Source organism: Simochromis diagramma, unplaced genomic scaffold (assembly GCF_900408965.1).
Source record: "Simochromis diagramma unplaced genomic scaffold, fSimDia1.1 OVJJ01000646.1, whole genome shotgun sequence".
In the NCBI taxonomy this organism is placed as follows: domain Eukaryota; kingdom Metazoa; phylum Chordata; class Actinopteri; order Cichliformes; family Cichlidae; genus Simochromis; species Simochromis diagramma.
The window spans coordinates 6,402,010-6,411,751 of NW_024387279.1; the positions used below are offsets into that span (position 1 = coordinate 6,402,010).

Here is a 9,742-nt window from a genome sequence, read left to right on the forward strand (position 1 = left end):
TCTCAGTGAAGGCTCCTCAAACGAGGGCCCTGCACAGTTGCACTGATACGTACACACAAACCACCTCTACAGACGGCCTCACTCGGCAAGCGCGCAGAATGTAGTTAATGACGACAGCTAGGGTGGTAGTTGGCTCAGCAGCTGTACGCTTGATAAAGGTCAACGCTGCCACCAGCTAATGCCTCACTGCTGAGAGTAATACTATAGCTGTGGGTAGTGTGATTACTCCAGACAGGAGTACTTCATAGGGCAAAATAATACAGGGATGAGAGTCCAGAAAGGGTAGCTGGTGATGCTGTGTTTCTTTAAAAGGCTGCCACGTATGTGAGGTACAGAATACACAACTTTACATTTAATTAGTGTGGATGCTGATTAAGCTTCCGTATTTGTTTGTAGCAAATACTACTTGAACGTACAGGTGGAGCTACGTAATTGGTTCCCCCATGTATAAACTTTTGTATATGTATAGCACTTTTCAAGGCACCCAAAGCGCTTTACAATACCACTATTCATTCACTCTCACATTCATACACTGGTGGAGGCAAGCTACAGTTGTAGCCACAGCTGCCCTGGGGCAGACTGACAGAAGCGAGGCTGCCATATCGCGCCATCGGCCCCTCTGGCCATCACCAGTAGGCAAGTAGGGTAAAGTGTCTTGCCCAGGGACACAACGACCAGGACAGAGAGCCCAGGGATCGAACCGGCGACCTTCCGGTTACAGATGCGATTCCCAACCCCCTGAGCCACGATCACCCCCTGATCGTGGCTCAGATGACTTCCACTCCCTGAGCTTGGGTCTACCAGATGTTTCCTTCCTGTCAAAATGGACTTTTTCCTTCCAACTGTTGCCAAGTGCTTGCTCATAGGGAGTCATGTGATTGTTGGGGTTTACTCTGTATTATTGTAGGGTCTTTACCTTAAAATATAAAGGACCTCAAGGTGTCTATTGTTTAATTTTAGGTCTTCTTTGATACAGTGTGATAACCATTTTCATAAATCAGTCAAATGCAGTTTAAGTAAAATGGAGGTTAAAGCAGGATGTGCTTTAAGACATCACTGACATGGAGCTTCTGCAGGAATATTCAGAACCATCCCTCCTGATGACCACCGGTTTAAGGAAAAAAAGATGAAAGATAGCCAATATGCTCAAATTCGCTAGAGAAAAGGTGTTAGCGACTACAGTCATATTTTATATACAGTGATGCACATGTATTACATTAGTAGAACATTTAATGATTTTTATTGTACTTTTCCCATAGAAAAGGTTTAATATAGTCCTGCTCTAATTTAGACATATTGTATCATGCGTGAGTTTCTAACTTCCAGTCTGTCTTATAACTGAATTTAAAGTAAGAAATGAAATGTATACTCTAGCACAAAACGTGAAACAAACTAAACACCCTATGCCGAAATCTTGCAACATCAAAGCGAATATAACTGTAACTGTTTCAAGAAACCGAACTGAGCACATTAGCACTTGTTAAAAGTCCTCATAGTCCTCTTAAAGTTCAGTAAACGAGGTTATGTGAGCATGCTTCACCTGACCACACGCTAATACTATAGGCTACACTTTCAAGCCATTTAGACCTATGCTGTACTCCTAACTGGCCCATGGCCTCTTTACACCGTGAAGACCAGTGAAACCCATGTGCAGGATGGCTCTGATCCTGTGCATCTGTGCCTCTGAGCAGCAGCAGCAGGAGCAGCAGCACCCTCCCCACCTCCTCCGGGCACTCTGGATTTGAGGATGAGGACGCAGAACATCAGGACCCTCTCTCTCATCCTCTCAATTATTTTCTACCTGCTTGTAGGAGCCGCAGTTTTTGACGCACTAGAGTCAGAAAGCGAGAGTTCAAGAAAAAAAGGCGCTGGAGCAGAAGCTGAGCGAGCTGAAGAAAAGTACAAGGACGATTTCAATGAGATCTAGTGAGTGGTCCATCAGACAGAGCCGCATCACGCTGGGAGGCAGTGGAAGTTCGTCGGCTCTTTTTACTTTGCCATCACCGTTATCACTACAATTGGCAAGTATATAATGTTGTGGCCTGACTTCACGGTATTGTGTGATTTTTGCAGTAATTCTTTTGACGTTTTTTCTTTTTTTGGACCCTGAACAGCAACTCATTGAAAATAGACACATAAACTAGGCCTACCTAAATGATTTTTTGATTGTGAATTATTACTCCTTGTAATGCTGGGACGCAGCTAAAGTTTTGTTTTGTTTTAAATTAGCCTATTTACAGAAAGCAAAGCTGTCCAGAAACACCTGCTGTTGTTGTTCTAGGTCCAAATTCTTGGAATAAGATAGATGTAGTTTGGCCTTTTCAGCAAAATATCAGTAAAGTGATTATGTAGGCAGCTGCATATGTAGTAAAGAAGTGTGCAAAGTTTTTGAAAGTTTTTATTTTTTATTTTTTAATGGTAAAAAACCCCCAACCCTTTCTTAAAATACTTAAACTACTTCTATGTGACAAAAAAGTACAGATCAGAAGCCTTAATCTCTTATAGCCACCTTGGAGCCTATCCCAGATGGCAGTAGGCAAGAGGTGAGTACACACTGGATAGGTGAGCAGTCAAAGGTTGGCCTGAACAGACCTAAAGCAATGAAACAATAACACTTTTCAGTTACAATTTCTCACGTGCTGTCTTATTGGTCTGATATAAGCTCCAGCCTTCCTGTTCAACCTCAGACTGCGGAACAAAGGACTGAGTGAAACCACCTTTGTAAGAGTGCACGCCCTGTAATGTTAAGAAGCTAAAGTGTCACTATGTTTTCTTACAGCTTGGTAGCTTCATATATTATGTAGAAACAGTTGCCTTTTGTTAATCACCTATGTCCTTACCATTTCCCAAAAAGTTGAACTAATTGCAGAAATATAAACAGGTTAAAAAGCTGATCAGGCTTAAAGTGAGAAAACCTGCTGTTAATGTCCAGTAAACACTTTTTATGTTAAGTTGTGGTGTGCAGGATTGAAAAATATTGGTATCAAGCCAATACCATGTAAATACAGGGCCAGTATTGGTGATACCAATACTGATACAGATACTTTTAACGATAAAGATGGCTTATGTCGGAGAGGGCAGTGAGATGAATGAGATTAATCATCAGTTTGCAAAGTCTGAACACATTTTCCAGCTTTTTGTGGGGTTTTTTTTTGGAGACCTGGAATGTAAATGTGCTTATCACTAAAGGACTTTCAGTCAGCTTCTGTTGTTTCAATGTGCTAGAGGCTATAAATAAAATTATGTGACAGTCAACATAAAAAAAGTTCCGATATTTTTCATAGCCCGTGTTTGACTTGTAATTTTTCATTTAACACAATTCCATGGACTACATACTGAACATATAGGATAGAAACAAAGTATCAATACTGAGGTGCTAGTACTGATCTGATACCAATACCAGCATTGGTATCGATATTTAGATCAATCCGCCCGCCTCTAGTGTTAAGCATTCCCAAATAAACAGTGTTCACTTATCACTGTGTGTTCAGCCTGCTCTGTCACCAACCTTCTCTTTAGTTGCACCTCCCAAGTTTCTCAGTTTGCTATTAAGTGCTGTGGAGGTGGCGGATACTGGTATTAACAGAGCTTTTACACGTGTACACCGCTAGCAGCTGCTTCTGGAAATGAGGTTAACGAGGACAGCATGATTGGACCAAACCAGTTAAGCTGCAGTTATAGAGAGATAGCCAAATGTTTCCTGGCACAGCATCAGCAAGCAGTTTTAGTGAGACTTATCTGTGGTTTAACCATGTTTGCTCACATTAGTTTAAAGACTTGACTTTAACCTGCACTGAGTTATGTGTGAGTATCCCTGCCTTGCAGTGTTTAAAGCAGCAATATACTAGTTTGATGTCTATGGAGCTTGATGACTATGAAACAGTAGTACTCAACCTTTGACCTGTATTATTCTTTGACTTTGCAGGTTATGGCCATTCTGTTCCGTGCACCAATGCTGGAAAGGCCTTCTGTATGTTTTATGCGCTCTTGGGCATCCCTCTGACGCTGGTCATGTTCCAGAGCCTGGGCGAGAGGATCAACACTTTTGTGAGATACCTCCTGAGCAGAGTCAAGCAGGGCCTGGGCTTATAGAAGACAGAGGTGTCAATGGGAAACATGGTCCTGGTGGGTTTACTGTCTTGGGTAAGCACTTTGTTTGTAGGAGCTGCAGCCTTTTCCTATTTTGAGGGCTGGAGCTTTTTTAATGCCTCTTACTACTGCTTTGTCACACTTATTACCATTGGGTTTGGAGATTTTGTAGCCTTGCAGACAAAAGATGCCCTCTAGAAGCAACCTACCTACGTGGCATTTAGCTTCATGTACATTCTAGTTGGGCTGACGGTCATCGGAGCATTTCTTAACCTGGTGGTGTTGAGGTTTCTCACTGTAAGCTCAGGTGAGCTTGATGGGAGCTCCACAGCAGGGGAAGAAGAGCAGGACTACAGGGAGATCGTGGACACTGGAGAAGGAACTGCTGAGGACCTATGTAAGGATGATGAAGATGAACTTTGCAGGCTTACCTTTCCCATGGAGGGTTGCAACAGCTTTGTCAGCCTCCTCTCTTCTCCTGCAGAGGAGCACAGACCTATTATACCCAAGAATGCAAACCTGCCTGAACCCAGCAGACTCCAGGCTTTGTTCCTTTGCATGTGCTGTTGCATGGACGTTTACAACAGCGCCTCTCAGTCCCACTGTGACCAGACAAGCGGCCATAGCAACCCTGTCTTTTACAGTACCATCTCCTACAGAGTGGACCAGGCCCCTTGCAGCTTCTACACCATGTCATCACAAGCCTCCCCCAGCAGCGTGGCACTCTGTCTGGGCAAGAACAATTCTCACAGCAGGCGGAAATCACTCTGACTGAGATCTTTGAAGACTTGAAGTTGAAATAGCCTTTGTTTTGTTTTGGATCTTTGTACGCACAGAGCCCATAAAACCATCTGATTTTCTCTTTGGTGGAATAAACTGCCTCATGCTTTCTTTGTTATGAAGCTTGTCTGATAAAATGTAACATATTAAAACTAGATATGCAGTTTATATTGTATTTACACTGAACATTACCAATGATCTAACATTTGAAGTATATCAATAAAGTATAGTTTATGCAACTTTATGGTTTTCCTTCACTATATCACCTGCAAAAAACAAACCAGCAAATTAAAAAACAAAAGAAACAAACAAAAATAAAACACCCACACAACTTGAGTATGAATACGTTGTCTTCTCGCTGCAGCACTGTCTCATGTGACCTTTTTTCTGACCGTTATTTCCAGTCAGTAAACTTTGCTGTTTCCTGTCAGTAGTGTTCACTTCATTGCTCTGGCTAGCTCCCCAGGTAAAAATGTTCATCTTTATTGCTCAGTTTTGGGGGACTTGGAGACGGACACATGGTAAAAGATGACTGAATGACGGCAGTAGCCAGGTTAAAACCAGCCATATCATCTCTGTCAAAGAACAGAAAATGAGCCGTGGCACAGAAGTGGCCTCCAAGTACAAGCTATTGTCTCAGATGTGTGGTTGAATGACACATTGCAGATTAGATTTTTAATACAAACCACTGATACCTTCAATCTCATCCTATTTATCTGGGGAAAAAAAAGATTTAATGGAAAAAGTTAAGGTGTTTATTAAGATTATTAACTCCACTGATTATTTACAGTGAGGTCATTAAAAACGTTATGTAATGTCTTCAGTGGATCTGAATGAGCTTTCCACCCTGAGAAAAACCCACTGATGTCAGGCTGTGATGGAGGTGGACAAAGGTGGGCATGTATCTTAAAGAAGGGGTTAAGCAACACGGTGCTATTAGTTGGATTATAGGTAGGGGTAGAATACACAGGTACATTTAATGAAATACTGTACAAATAAAGATTATCTATCTATCTATCTATCTATCTATCTATCTATCTATCTATCTATCTATCTATCTATCTATCTATCTATCTATCTATCTATCTATCTATCTATATTTGTTTTACTAGAATAATTTCTATTTATGTGAATGTGGAAGGGGGTAGTCACAAACAAACACCAGCCGAGGGGCATTGTACCCAAGGAAATATTAGTGTAATAAACCTTAATTGTATTACAAATTGGTTGTAAAGGAACAGAGCCTGGTTACTGGAAAGTCAGAGGTGTCGGAGATTAATTTCAGTAGTTTATGTAACAAATAGAAGAACTGTTAACCAACATAAAGTCCATAGAATTACATAAATTAGTTTATTATAATAATATTTCTGTTACCACGGTATTGCCACTAAACTTACAAATCATTGCAACTAACTTTGGCCACTTGGAGAGGCAATCTACGCTAAAGAGCACCTCCAACTACTCACTAAGTGTGTCTCATTGCAACAAAAGCCAAAATAAAACAAAAACTTATTAATAACTCTAAAGAGTTTTTATTAAAATAAAACAAACACATGGTTAATACATTAGATTAGACAATCAAGCTGAAATACAATGAAAAGACATAAATAAAACAGCAGCAGGAGAAATTTATAAAGAGAGAAAAATGTTTATCATCCAGTGTTCATACTACTGTAGTCCAGTCTAGAGACTTCATGCTGTGATCCAGCTCACCACTGTCAGGGCAGCCAGACGCATTCACCAAAGGAAAAAACCAATTCAGACTACATCAGAAAGACAGCCAGTAAATGTGTTCGAACATTTAGTAGAAACATGTTAAATCCATTTTCCACATACCCGTAACCACAATCTGCAAAACAGAAGCTCTGATTGGAGAGCTGGGCGTTTCCTGAACACGACAGTGAGCTCACTGTACTAAAATGGCCTCAACAGTCACATGATCTCAATCCAGCAGAGCATATTTGGATATGAAAATTCTCTGAGGAGTGTTTCCAACGCCTTGTTGAACCCATGGTAAGGTGTACCTAACTGAGTGGCTGGTGAACATGTGGGATCCATACCAACGATGGCAAACATCTGTCTTGTTAAATAAGCCTGAAAAAAGACACTGAGGCCCACATGCTGCCTTGTAGCTGATTTTTGAATCAGCACGGTGTCATTTTAAATCACTAATCTGTACCTGGCCTGTGCTCTGACCTCCATGTGGATCACTCAAGTCTGGCACTGCATAATTTCAGGAAATTGAAATAGACTAGCATTTATATCACACCTTTGTAGACTTACTGACCACTCATATTGCTTCAGACTACAAGGCACATTTTAAGCATGTAATTTAGAACGAATAAATCAGTCTAAAGTGCCCGTGTTTGGCCTGTGGCACCCACTAAGGCACAGGGAAACCTTGTCAACTCCTTACAGACTTTTAGGCTGCCTGACAAGAGCCCATTCACAAGGGCCCACCAGCAGTAACTTGCATTTAATCCACACACGGCATATTTCCCTTCCTTGTTGCCATTACCTACACTAGAGAGCAGCATTGGTCTACGTATAACAAAGGCTGAGTCCTCACAGCTCTCCAACACTGATAGTTCTGTTTGCTCAGATGGTTACATATAAACATTTTATTTTATAAATTGTGAGTCCAACAACGACACTGCTTGCTGTTAAAACCATCTTGTCTGTGTTACACCTTCCAGCGAGTAAAACAGCTCAGAAACAAAACACTACTTCTGCGTGCTATCACCATTTTATAGGGAATTAAAGCATGACAGCAGAGATTTGTTTTCATCTGCCAGCATGAACTATGACACAGATTGCTGTTGTGGGAATAGACGCTCGGGCTCTTGATAAGTGAGCACAGGTTTTCGGTCAAACGGGCAGACATGTATCAGCAGCCAGCAGTATCACCTCTGATTTAGAAAGATATTTGTGAACCAGCAGAAAGGAGAAGCCTGAACAACGGGCTTTGTGGCAGAAAGCTCACCATGTCGTGAGGGATGAAAACTGGTATCTAATTTGCATAATTAGTCCATTAATGTTGCAAATGGTGTTTCACTTTATTCCTGTTACGATGCATCTATGGCTGTCCCAACAATTAGAACCTGAAAGTGCTCAAAAGTGTCCACGCAGACAAGAGAAAAAAGAAAAAAAGAGGCAAATGACGGCGCGCAATGACTCAGACACACAGAATAAGAAGCTTCTTTCAAAAACAGCAGCGTTTGTATGACGATTTCCGGCTTTTATGTTACCTCGTGCGTGACTGCATAACAACACGACAGAGTTGTGGGTAGAGTTTGATTTTTTTCCTAGTCTCCTTTTGTGGTTCAGTTGAGCTGTTTGTATATGGCACTGCTAAGAAATATGATGTTGCTCCTTATGTATACATAATGGGTTTTACAAATAGTGAGCTGAAGGTGGTGGTAGTGATCCTTTTAAAAGACCCTTTTTTTTGTGAGTCCAGTTTCAATGTACATTCAAGCATGCTTGCCCATATGCTGTTTACATTTATAATGGAGTTCTGTAGGAAGTCCAGTCATTTGGGTTTTATGCTTTGTGTAATGACAGCGATTCTCCTATGAGCTCTGCCTACATCTGAAGTGTTTGCACAGTAATACTAAAGTTGATTAAAAAACCCCTCTGTCACAAAAGGGTATTAACTTCCTATTAACATCACCATCGATTGACTACAGTGTTGAATTCCACCATCAAAGCTGTACTCGGTCGTACTGTTTTGGCTCGGGCCTGATCGAGTGGGTGAATTATTCATTAGATTGTTAGATATTTAAGTCATTTCTGTATCATGCTGTAAGGTCTTTCATGTGTAGTTGCATGGTAGGAGATACAAGATTAAATCAGAAACGAGCCGTCGGTTCAAGCAGAGTGCAAGCCGACCTTTTCGAAAGGGTAAATATGGCTTTAATATGGCAGAAATATTGGCTGTAGGTTCATAATAGAAGCAATATGCAAATAAAGTATTTATGAATATACAAATAGACCGAACCAATAGTGGCTGCTGCGCCCCACATTCACAGTCTTTCAGGAGGAGCTGGGAGATTATGAGTTATTTTCTCGGATGTGCATCTGAATGGAAAATGTATTCTCTCTGCATTCTCACAGTGAGCACAATGAAAGATTAAGGAAGTAAAGACAAGTGTCATATTTATTCAGATTAATTAAATAAGTAGAAATTGGGATTCAGTTGGAGAGCGCTGAGAAAACAGACATAATAGAAGTTCATTGGTAGGGTAATTGCTCATTAGTTTTAATTTCCAGCCAATTTACTGCTTGTGTCGAACAGGGTGAAAAGGCTGTTTTTACTCAGTGGTTGTCTCCTCCAATCAGATGCTATGTTTGACACACTGTGTCTCTTTGACATTTTGTGTCAAAGGGATCACACTGCTTGATTAATTGCAGTTTAATTTAGGCCTTAAAGGAGAGTTTGAGTCACCCCTTAATTATCAGGGATGCATATCTGCAATAATGGCATCTAAATTCATGAATTCATAGGAAGGAAGTTGAATTGAAGAGCGTCAGTCTGTGTTTGCCGTGCGAAGGCTAAACGGCCATTATAAGTAGCCACATTGTTGCATTGTGAATGTTTCACTTGTGAGGCAACAAGCTGTCAAGCTCTTCTTCCTGCTTTGACGTAAAGTGGGCCCCATCCTTGTGTGCCGCTGCAAGAGAAACCATAACATTGTCACAGATACCTTGGTGAGTCAAAAGCAGTGACCACTCTCGCTAACCTCTGATGCTAACCCAGTCATTGTGGTATATGAGCAGGCCTGAAACATGACAGCTCAGAAAAGAGATTCGAAGGTTACTTTCAAGTGGTAAAGAGTTAAGGTTCCAAGACTTTGATTATCCAACTTTAAGT

At 41.0% G+C, this 9,742-nt stretch overlaps 1 pseudogene; it reads left to right on the forward strand.

The window, feature by feature from the left end:
* The first annotated feature begins 1,646 nt into the window (after positions 1-1,646).
* Positions 1,647-5,342, forward strand: LOC120715994 (annotated as a pseudogene).
* The last annotated feature ends 4,400 nt before the right edge of the window (positions 5,343-9,742 follow it).